At 40.8% G+C, this 11,746-nt stretch overlaps 1 long non-coding RNA gene across 1 annotated transcript; it reads right to left on the reverse strand.

Annotated features, from left to right (window-relative positions):
* Nucleotides 1-224: 224 nt before the first annotated feature.
* On the reverse strand, nucleotides 225-10,983 carry LOC115599030. The gene is made up of 4 exons (XR_003988093.1): nucleotides 10,913-10,983; nucleotides 1,558-1,650; nucleotides 565-656; nucleotides 225-298 (listed from the first exon to the last, which is right to left on the reverse strand). It is a non-coding gene; the product is annotated as an uncharacterized LOC115599030 (long non-coding RNA).
* Between the last annotated feature and the right edge of the window lie 763 nt (nucleotides 10,984-11,746).

Raw genomic sequence — 11,746 nt, forward strand, 5'->3', positions numbered from 1 at the left:
GATGTTCACCTGCAGTGGGTTGGCATTGCTCTCCAAAAGCATTTCAAGAGGTCATCAATATATTGTGAGGTTCCAGCATGGTAGGAAAGGGCAGGAATTAAAGGTGGTTTCAGCACAACTCAACTGGGTGCAGATATCCTCCCTTTGTATCCCAATGAAATAGCTCCTCAACATCATCTTCTGCAGCACATCCTCCCTTTGTTGAAAAGATTGATTCAAATGTTCTTGTAGAAATGCAATTTTTTTCATTGTTGGCTTCAATGGACATGGGAATGTATTGGTCCTGGTGGCTTTCTCTCTAAAAACATAGAAATAGTATAATTAAGTTATAATCAGTGGTTAGTGCTAAGTTATAACAAGCTAACTCAGCACAGTATAGCTAAGCCAAGAACATACAATAGAATTACATCAATCAGCACTTATGGGAACCAACATATCCCTGCTCTAAATGAAAACTCTCCATCCACTAGCTCAAAGTAGCTTCTAAAATCCTTCACTATGAATAAAATCTGTAATAGTGCTGGATATCATTCACCCAGAGACTGTGCTGTAATTCTTACTTACAGCATTAGCATGTTCAGGTTTTTATGCAGTAAAGCAGCAGGGATCAAGTGGACCATCTCCCATCTTCTGTGCCTGTGAAATATTGTGTGTGCCTGTGCAGGAATTAAATAGAGAATTAAGGACTGAATCAAGAATACAGATGTAAGGAGTTAGGAGATGTAAGTGCTGAACTGCTACCCAGCACATTCCAGGCATAAACAGAAAACTCTGCCACCATCCTGGCCAGGCCACCCAGAGCCACTTGCCCAGAAGGTGTCTGGCTTCCTCCCAGAGAGTGGGGAAGAAAAGACAAAATTTGGTCTCAGGAGAGAGATTCCCAAAGTATGCTCTGTAGTCTTCTAAAGGAAAGTAAATCATTGATTATTGTATTGCTGAGGACTGAAAGATGGGCTGGTGGAGATGCAGGTTACACAAGACTCCACAACTCAAAGGCTGAAGAGATAAACTGAGTTTAAGACCAATTATGTGTCTCTTCTAGAAGGGCAAATCTTTTACTCTCTAATGGGAAGATGCAAAGAGGATTATGATTGCAATATCTTTCCACAGGCTGGCTTTGGTTTGTTTTGCTTTGCTTTTTTTTTTGGCAAGAGACATCTTTCTTAATAAATAGCTGCTCTTTCTTATGAGCTAGCCCTTGTCAGTGACCACAGTACTGCATGAAGACAAAATAGATTCTATCTGCCCAAACAGCTCACAGACAGTGACTGCCATTGGTTTTGTTAGTGGGTAAAAGGAAGAAAATGGTTTTTGAATTAGAAGTTGAACCCCTTCCAGAACTGCAATGTAAGATACTGAATCAATCATTCTTCATACTGTTACCTCCTACTCCACAAACTGCCATAAAAATTGGTTACTGCCACCTGAGCTGACTGAATAATTTGCAGTGAATAATATTTATTAGAGGAATTTTTCCACTCCTTGTTATTTGTCCATGAGTCTGATTTTCTTGATTATTTTTACATGTGCTGTAATAACTGTGCAATAACTGTGCACTGTAGGTCATTTGTGAGCAATTTCTTGTGAGAAGTCTTCAAACATTTCTCCTAATTCCATTTGTTCTACATGAACATCATGTGGTGTCTGTTTCTGTGAACACAATATCAAAAGCTGCTTTTCAGTATTTTCTCTGAGAACATTCCCCCTTCTGAACTCAGAAAACTCACACAGAAAACACATTCTATTGAAAATTATTTGAGACTTAGGGATGCACATGCTTGCAGCTGACACACATTGGTAATTTTCAAGCTGACCAGAAGATAGCTCTTCCAGCCCTAAAGAAAACACTATTTTACTCACTTCACAGCTTCAATCTGTTCCTCACCAGAGTGTTTGTCTCACCCCAGTTCATTGAAATTTCTGTCTCACAATACATCCCTGTGAGAAATGAGGCTTTCAACAGCATAGAAAGTGCTCAGGTTCCAAATTACAACTGAAATGATGCAAAACTTCACCGTTTAAAAACTACTTTGTTCCTAGAAATACTTGCAGGATTCTTCTGGTTATTGCTGCATCTTTATGAAAGATCTGACTGGATCAAAACACTGGGTTGGGATGAGCCCAACCCTGCTGGAGTCAGAGGAAAGCCTCCTTTTCTCACTTACCTAGCTGGAGGAAACTGCCCTTCTACCATCTTTCCAGATAAAAGTAGAAAAGAAAGTTTGCACTGTTCAGAGGGTTTGGGACACTTTATCACATGTCCTCTTAAAAAGAAAAGTGTTAGAATGACTTTGCAATGCTGAAAAAGGAGGAAAAAGTCAACTTGAACACTGGGTGCCACCATAGCTCAGAGTGAGAAGTTCAAATCCAATCTTTAAATGTTTGCTGTGAAGGCATTTATAAATTACAGGCCTGGGCTCTGGTTGGCACGCTGTGCAAGTTTTTTGCTGGTATTTTTGACCATGTAAACAGTTGCTGCAACTGTCACCCAGGCACTTTGTGATGTTAAGTATGAGAAATGGAAATGAAAAAGTAATGAAATTTGTGGGTGATGATGATGTCTGTGATTCTGACTGGGACACGGATGAGCATCTTTGCTGCTGTCCCTTACAAAAGGTCCACTCTATAAAAATATTAAAACCTTGAAAAACAACTAAACCCTCCCAATGTTCTGTATAGAAGTATTGAAGAATGCAAGTCATAGACCAATTTATACTTGCTCAAATATGAATTTTGCAAATAGAAGTTGTATTTTTGCTCTCAATCCAACTTCTGAAATATTTTTTGATTTTGTCAGTGCAAAAAAAGACCCAATGCACCTTTTTTTTAATGGGTCTTCGAGCAATCTGGTCTGGTGGAAGGTGTCCCTCCCCATGCAGGGGGGTTGGAACCAGATGATCTTTAAGATCTCTTTCGACCCAAACCACGCTGTAATTCTATGATTCTTTGACTGTATCACCCAAAATTTTAACTCTCAGTGCTCACAAATAACTTTTGGGATAATTTAGTCTGCTTCATATAGCCTGCTATAGGAATAAGTTGTTGGCTTTAAGCATCAAAGTTCCCTCAGCCCAACTTTCAAACAACAGTTTTGGTGTCTTTACCCCAGCCCAGCTGCCAGGACTGGATACCCACACGCTCCAGGAAGGCTCCTGCAGGAATCCTTGGCACCTTCCCACCCCCAGCATGGATGATACAAACTGTGAGTGTGTCTCAGGATCACCCTGAGACATTCAAATGAGGGAATGATATTAATTGCAGCTTGGGTTTGGGATGTAGCTGTACACAGCCAGTATAGTAGCTGGAAATGAATGCAGTGCCATTCGTGCCCTGCCATGGCACCCTCATGGCCTTCCTGAGCAAGAAGCTTTTTTAATGCTATACCCATAAATCAAGGGCCTCAAGGCAAGAAAATTATTATGCTGCTGAACAACTTACACTTAGAAAAGCTCCATACTTTTTCTTCCACCCGGAGCAAAATACTCAGCTCTTAGATCATGTTCTTTTGTGCCAAAAGTAAATTTCTGCCTCTTGAGCAAGAGCAAATAAATCCACGGTTCTGGTAGGTGACTTAGCCAGTGTAATGTTGTCCCCATCCTTGAGCAAGGTCTGCTTTCTCCTTGGTGCAGGGAATACTGCATGGATCAGTTTATTTTAGAGAAGTGGCACAGGATTGATTCCTGCATCCAGGAATGTGTACAGTATTCATAGAATCATAGAATCATAGAATCAGCCGGGTTGGAAGGGACCTCAGAGATCATCTAGTCCAACCCTTGACCCACCGGAGCAGTTGCTAGACCATGGCACTGAGTGCCACATCCAGTCTTTTTTTAAATGTCTCCAGGGACGGAGAATCTACCACCTCACCGGGCAGTCCATTCCATAGCCTAATCACCCTCTCCATGAAGAAATTCTTTCTAATATCTAACCTAAACCTCCCCTGGCACAACTTAAGACTGTGTCCTCTTGTCTTGTTGAAGGTCGTCTGTGAAAAGAGTCCAGTTCCCACCTCGCTACAGCCTCCTTTCAGGGAGTTGTAGACAGCAATGAGGTCTCCCCTGAGCCTCCTCTTCTTTAGGCTGAACAGCCCCAGCTCTCTCAGCCTCTCCTCATAGGGCCTGTGCTCGAGTCCCTTCACCAGCCTGGTTGCCCTCCTTTGGACCTGTTCCAGGACCTCTACATCCTTCTTAAACTGGGAGGCCCAGAACTGGACACAATACTCGAGGTGTGGCCTAACCAGCGCTGAGTACAGGGGCAGAATCACCTCCCTGGACCTGCTGGTGATGCTGTTTCTGATACAGGCCAGGATGCCATTGGCCTTCTTGGCCACCTGGGCACACTGCTGGCTCATGTTCAGCTTCCTGTCAATCCAGACTCCCAGGTCCCTTTCTGCCTGGCTGCTCTCCAGCCACTCTGTCCCCAGCCTGTAGGGCTGCATGGGGTTGTTGTGACCAAAGTGCAGGACCCGGCACTTGGCCTTGTTGAAGCTCATCCCGTTGGAATCGGCCCAGCTCTCCAGTCTGTCCAGGTCCCTCTGCAGAGCCCTCCTGCCTTCCAGTTGGTCCACACTTCCTCCCAGCTTGGTGTCATCTGCGAATTTGCTGATTAGGCATATTCCTATGCCTGCTAGGTGTGGATGGATCTCAAACATCACAGAATCTGTAAATTTTATTTGACTTATAGTTTATGCTGAATCCTGTTAAAAGTGACAAACCTTTGTGATTCGTTTATAATTTTCACAATTAGCTGGTATTTTTTCCCTAGCCTTTGTTATGTGACTTTGCTCTAAATCTCCATTAGGATCAGAATACCAAATACAAAGAAATGGTGATGGGTTAGCATACAGTTTTTTAAAAATTTGTGGGAACACAGAATCCATGTATGCATTTCTTTACCAGTAATTATTATACAGCATTACGCAGGAGAGGGAAAAGTTGCCATACTAAAAAAAAATCCCAACCCAAGCCTGTCTTATTTTGAACCTGCATATTTGAGTCCATTTATATGACCAAAAGGGCAGCAGTCCAATATATAAATAACTTGAGCTCAAAAAGGAAGGTTGCCACCTTGAATATCCAGAAACCACTGTTATCACTGAGGTAACAGCACTCTGTGTGGGTCCAGGTGTGGTTTTCTACCTGTGGCTCACTTCCATCCACACCAGAATGAAATACTTTGTCTATGCCCAGCTCAGCTCAGGGTCCTCTGCTCCACTGGAGCAAGTGATGTGAAATAACACCAAAGAAGCAGGCTGTACAACATGTACTCTGGTTCTGCAGAGCAGGTATAATCTCTGTAATTGTACCACAGTCATCCAGTAAACACCACGTACATACAGAGCAATTGCATGTTCCTGCAGCTTACTGCTTAATTATGCATTGTTACCAACCAGTTCAAAGATAAATTATCATACCCCTTGCAGCACTGAGGGGCTTGCAAAGCTCCTGAGCTTTGTAACAATGGAATTTGTACTACTGAATGCTTGCTTTTGTGGATTTTCCATTGGAATGGGGAAGGGAAACAACCCACCTCTCATGCCTAGAGGCCTACACCTACAGTGAATATTCCCTACTGGGACAGCAGAAGTATGCTGGTACCAAATGGCACCTCTACCCATAAGGAAATCTGGACAAATTAACAAAAAAAAAAATAATTCTCATTACTAAATCACTTGCCAAATCTCACTTACTAACTCTCCTAAGCAAAAGATGTATTTAAAATCACTGGCACGTGCATGCAATAGAACCAATCCTGCTTCCCTGACCCAACACTTCATCTGGGACAGGAGGACATGAGAGGAAAACCTCATTTCACTGATGGCACTAGCAAAACTCCTATGGATTTTTTATGGCAGGGCTCTACCCAGACAGCTTACTTGTAAATGGATTATTGAAATAGCTTATATTATATTATGTTAGAAATATATCACCATGTAAGGCCATTTCCATAGTCCATGCCAGCTCTTCTGTGAGCCACACTGCAGAATTTTAGCCTACAACTTACAGTTTTTAATAGGTATTTTAATAGCATTCAATAAAATAAAATTAGCTGCTCTATAAACATTGCTCTTCTCCAAAGGGAAGCTTCCCCTTGGATAATTCTGAAATGGTTTGGGCAGCTGTTTATACCAGCTTTTACCACCAAAGGCACATTGGATCAGAGGGGATGTTCCAGGTGATGGAGGAGGCTGTGGCTTCTCAGAGGGGCAGAGGAGGCCAAGGGGTGCTCTACTAGCAGGCTGCAAATGGTTGAACTGGAGCAGGAAAGAAGCTGGGTACAAGGTCTTCTTGGTAGTGACTGATAGTATAGTAAAGGGCAATGGTCCCACATTACAGCCTGAGGGTCAGACTGGAGCTGGGATGAACTGCTTCCCTGGGAGGACACTGCAGAACTGGGTTACTCAGAGGTTACTCATCAGGGGACACTTGAGATTTGGCTAGTTAAAATCTCAGCAGGACTGATCCCAGTGTTTGGGGCAGTGGAAGGTGGGAGTTGATCTTCACACCAATATTCTCTGATGGATCTCAGATTTAAGCCAGTGGTATAACCAAAGTCTTACCTAAATGATGTTGAATACAACTAAATGAAAAGTTCAACCATTATTAAGTAGGAAGGAATAAAAATCTCCTCCACTGGGATATTTTTTCATGCCAAACTCTTCAGCAACAAGGCCACACACTCCTAACACCTTCCCCTCCTGCTAGCCCAACAGCAAACAGAGCAGCATCCCCTGATGCCCCTGGCAGGGGCCAGGACAGGCTGCTGGAACCAGTGGCCCCATGGCAGATGGAGTGACATTTGCAATTGGGAAAAAAAACTACTCTCATGCTGCCAAAATATTATAGTAAAAAGGGGCTTCCTCAGAAATATTCTGCCACAGGCACTGATGCATGGAAATTCCCCATGTAAACATGACTCCCTCCAGAAAAACAAAGGATCATTCCACAGGCTTTCTGAGGACAAGGACCTCTCTGAACTGGTTTTTTTTCCTCTCTTTCAAAACCCTTCACTTCCAGTCAGAACTTTTCAGCAGTGCCACACATGATGGATGCTGCTTGTGGTAACTGGGTTGAGAGAGACCAGCAGGCAGGGCTGGTTTGGGGCAGGCTGTCCAGCAATCTCTGCTGGGCTGGGCAATTGTTCACAGGGAATGGGTTCTTTTGGGTTACTTTTTTTGCATAATGCATTTCCCTCTGTGAAATGCTTGTGTTCCATAGCAAGAAAACCACCAAGAATTTCCTAACCTTCCTTTATACCACCCATTATTTTGCATCACTTTATAACATATTTTGTTAATTTCCTTATAAAATAAATTCTCCTATTCCTCACAGATTCCACAGATATGCAACATCAAAGATCTTCAGTGAACTTTTTATTCCATTTATATGCCAGGTGAAGGCAGACATGTTCTGGTAATCCTGAAAGCAGTAAAGTTGTCCAGACAGTGCTGGAAGTACCGATCACTGGGGAAACTGAGCCTCAAATAAATCCCTTGCTGAGCTGCCCCACTGCCTTGCCAAGGGCAGCAGGACCAGCATGCTTTTTCCTTAAATATAAAAAGACAGCCACTGACCCTCTGCTGAGAGGGATCTGAGATTTAACTTCAAACTTTTTATGCATCATGAAAAAAGCTGAATGATTCTATTTTCATTTAGAAGAAGATTACTAGAGAGATAAATAGTCCTATACATTTTAGATGAGAGATTCTTCCCTAAGAACAGAGGTTGTCACAGTGGAGTGTCTCATGTAAAAGATGATTTTCTTTTCCCCAGGACTGCCAGCTGGGCCCAGTTCTCCACCAAGTACTTTCTCAAGATTTTTTGTGCTAAGCTAAGAGTTCTCCAACATGGTGCTTCTGGGAATTTAGATTACTTTCCCTTTGTCAGTATTGAGACTGAGAATTTGTGAAGGTAGTGTGCATCACAGTGATGTTATAATGATAGCTCTGATATATCAAAATATCACAGATCTGTGTTTTCAGACTCCAGCTTGAGACATACCTTTAGGAAGTCAGTTTCTGATGACATATTTGAGCAAACAATGCCTTATCTGCATGTTTTTTTCCTGTATCATCCTGATCTGGAAACTTGAATGCCCTAACCAGAAAGCTATGTTAATTTGCATGTTTTTAAGTCCAAAACATATTCCTCAAAACTATCAACCTAACAAAGTTCTTGTTTGTTTGAGAAACTGTTCCCTCTCTGTTAGAGGAAGCACATAACTTTTTTTTATAAAAACAAGAATCCCCAACCAAGATAATCTTAGCCTCATGGGTATTATATATTTCTGTTTCCTAAAAATAAAAACCACCAAGTATATGAACTGGTAATGTAAACAAAAATGCAAGTAAAAGAGTTCTACTGTTGCTGGACTCCTCCTCCCACTCCATCTCAGCAGTCATCAAAAACACTTATTCAGTATTAAGTTACAGTAAAGAATTCTTGACCCTGGTGTAATTGAGAGCAAAGATAAAGTCACGTCAGTGGGGTTTGGTTCAGCCTGCAACATTTCAAATAAAGCCTCTAAACTTGTTGGAATCATAAAAAAGAAAGCATGGAGAAAATATTTGTTAAAAATAAAAATAATGCAAGTCTACAGGAGTTTTTCCATAAGGTAATTTTGACTGAAATGCTGACAGGGGCCTCATTCTAAATACTGTATGTTAACAAATTCCAACCACTTCATGCCAAATGCTTTGCACATTTCCCTTTAATTAAATTTCTCCAAAGAATCACATTAAATTAGCATTTGCCAATACAAAAAGTACAATCTGAGAAGTCCTGGGAAAAATCGTAGCACACCTGCTGTAACTAGTAAAATTCTCATTTAACTCTTTGAAGATTTTACTCTTTAGGTCTTTGCTATAGCTGGAAAATAATAAAAGAAATATATATCCTGTTACCTATGTATGGATTTATTAGGTACATTGCTCTAAAAAACTCAAATCTTAAGAAGGTCCATGCCATCATTTACCACTCCTGTTACTAGATAACATGAAGTGTTAGTTCAGTGCTCAATGTCTAGTTTCAAGTATGTTTGCAATTGCTGGAATACACAACAGATGCCAGTTCAGATAAGCTCCTAGCCTGTGGATGGGAGTAGGCATTTGCTCACATAATCTGCAGTTGTACTTCATAGTTTGTGTGCAGAATTGCCTGTACTGAGCTCTGGCAGAACTGTGAACCACAAGTGTTTAGGGATTCTCTCAACTGTGCAGTGATTTATTCTGTAATAAGTTATGGGCGATTAGGATACAGAAGTGGCATAAAAATTATGAAGAGATTTTAAATAATCTTTATGATGATTAATATAAGACCAGACATAACAATTTACCTTTATTTAATTATGGGATCATTTTCATTTGTGTGAAACATGTTGAATTAGGCTATACCTAAGTGAGTTCTGTCATTCTTCCACAGGTTTTGCAGCAGCTTTCTCTTCCGTAACTCAGCTGTGTAGGGCTGTGGGGTTTGATTTTTCAGTTATTGTGCAAAAAACCACAACAAAATGTAAATCAGGGCTCCTCTAGAACTGGTCACAAATGGAAAGAGCAGGTGCAGTTTGAGACAGCACCACTCCTGTCACTGCTGTGCAGGACATTATCTCCTTGCAGTTGCAGAAGTGGTAGGGGTGGTCTGAGTGCTGCTCATCCACTTCTCTGCAAAGTTACTTTCCAAATTGATTTTTTTTTTTCAAGTTACTTAGGTGTTACCTAGTTACCAGCTAATCACAGCCTGGTAACAATTTAAAAAATATAGATTTCTATTTACAGCAACCTAAGTGACCCCAAAGAAATCAGTCTGGTGACACATAAGCTGTCCAACTGTAAAATCGGATGAGACTCCACACAAACTGTATCTGAAGTGTTCAGATGAAAACTGAAGTGCAAATTGAATTATGATCAGTCCTGACAACATTAATCCAATTTCAAATATGCTGAACTGGTTTAAAAATAAAACCTCAGATTCCCTTCAGCTGCAGCTCAGTCCTGAAGCTATTTCAGGCTGCATTGCCTATCCCATGCCTGATTTTCTGATCTGGTTGTAGGATTACTATTAATAGACCAGAAGTGGGGTAAAAAAAAAGAAAAAAAAAAAAAAAGTGAGATTACCTTATTCTGAAAACACCCTTGTTTATTTGCTTGCTTTTGTTGTAGAGAAGCATTGTCAGAAGTTTAGTTTTCTGGTGGGGTTAACTCTGGACCATCCATCCCTCTCCACCTCCCCCCCTCCCCGATGCTGGCATGGGGTTGCTAAGCGACATGTTCTTCTCTTCTGTACTTTACAAGAGAGGAACAGATCAAAGACACCCACAGTCCTGAATTATTTTATAAACGAATTTAAAGAGACACTCTCCCAGGCTGGATTATATAGGGGAAGAGCAAAAGTTGCTCTAGATACTGAGAGTATCAGGAGAATTAAACTGACATCTTCTAGAAAATAAAAATGCTCTCATTACAGAGAACTATGTAACATTTACCTTTTTTTTTTTTTTCTGTCCAGAACTAGACTAAGAATTTATGCTACTTAATTTTTCTAGTTTCATGGCAGTCAAGAAACTGAATATAGGCCAAGCTACGTGTTTGTATGACTTTCAAAAGTAAGGCTTTCTGTCATCAAGTGACAGGCTTGCTGGTTTTTTAACTCTTTTCATCTCCTGCAAGAGAGCTGCCATTCTTAAAAAAAATATTTCCTTCTCTAACTTTTAAATTGTTTCCTGACTTACAGTAAAGGCAAGAAAATCACAGGGTAGATTTCAAGTGATACATCTTTAAAAGAATAAATCACAATAAGAAAGTAGTCTGTGTAAGTGAGGCAAAACCCCTAAGAAACCAGTATCTCAGACCTTTCTGAAAAGTATGAAAACCAAATGAACACTATGGGAATACATAAGTTTAAACATTATTTCTTACCCGAGCAGCATTTATCTGGCCTCAGCTCAGGTCTGCTATTCTGTACACACTGTTACAGCAAGCATTGCCTGAAACAGAAAAGGAAGGAATTATTTGCCCTTGGGTCTACACATTTTCAAACACATCAAAAAAGGAAAAAAACAAACCAGGACCTAGGAACAAAGCGCAAGAATTTTCAGGACTTTCATTTCCAAAGACACCATTTCTGCCCAGCCTGTAGGAAAAGGAGAGCAACACAAATCACACACCCAAAGCAGTACCCAAGCAAGCAACACAGCTTACATGGAAAACAAAACTCCCAGGTCAAAGGGCTGGGGGAAAAAAAAAAAAAAAGCATCTTGAAAATTGCATGCAAAATTAATTCTTCCCATATGCAAATGTCATTGTTTTTTAAGCAGCCACCTTATCTTCATAACCAGATGTCTCCTTTCAAGAAGTTTCAGGGGCTCATTCACACAAACAGGTGCTCATGCAAATACAGGCACAAAATTGCTGGCTTCAGGTGTAAAGTGTGCATGGATGAGACAGAGCTATCTCCTTGCTCTTGCCCTGTGCCTGCAATCCCATGGGAGATTGAGAGTAGATTAGCAAAACCTAATACATGTTAGTACTGTGAAGGAATTAATCTCACATAAATGTCCCAAAACCAAAAATAATATTAGTGTTAGTGTTTATTTACGTGATTTTATTTTCCAATGAGAAAACAGTCCTCCTTTTTTTCCCCTGCACTAGTGGAAGTCTCTTCAAAATTACTAATTGCTTAGATTTGACATTTAAATCCACTGTGCTACAGATAACCTATCATAAAAGTGTGTATTTTACAAAAAGGACTTA

The sequence above is a fragment of the Calypte anna genome, chromosome 12 (assembly GCF_003957555.1).
Source record: "Calypte anna isolate BGI_N300 chromosome 12, bCalAnn1_v1.p, whole genome shotgun sequence".
Lineage (NCBI taxonomy): Eukaryota > Metazoa > Chordata > Aves > Apodiformes > Trochilidae > Calypte > Calypte anna.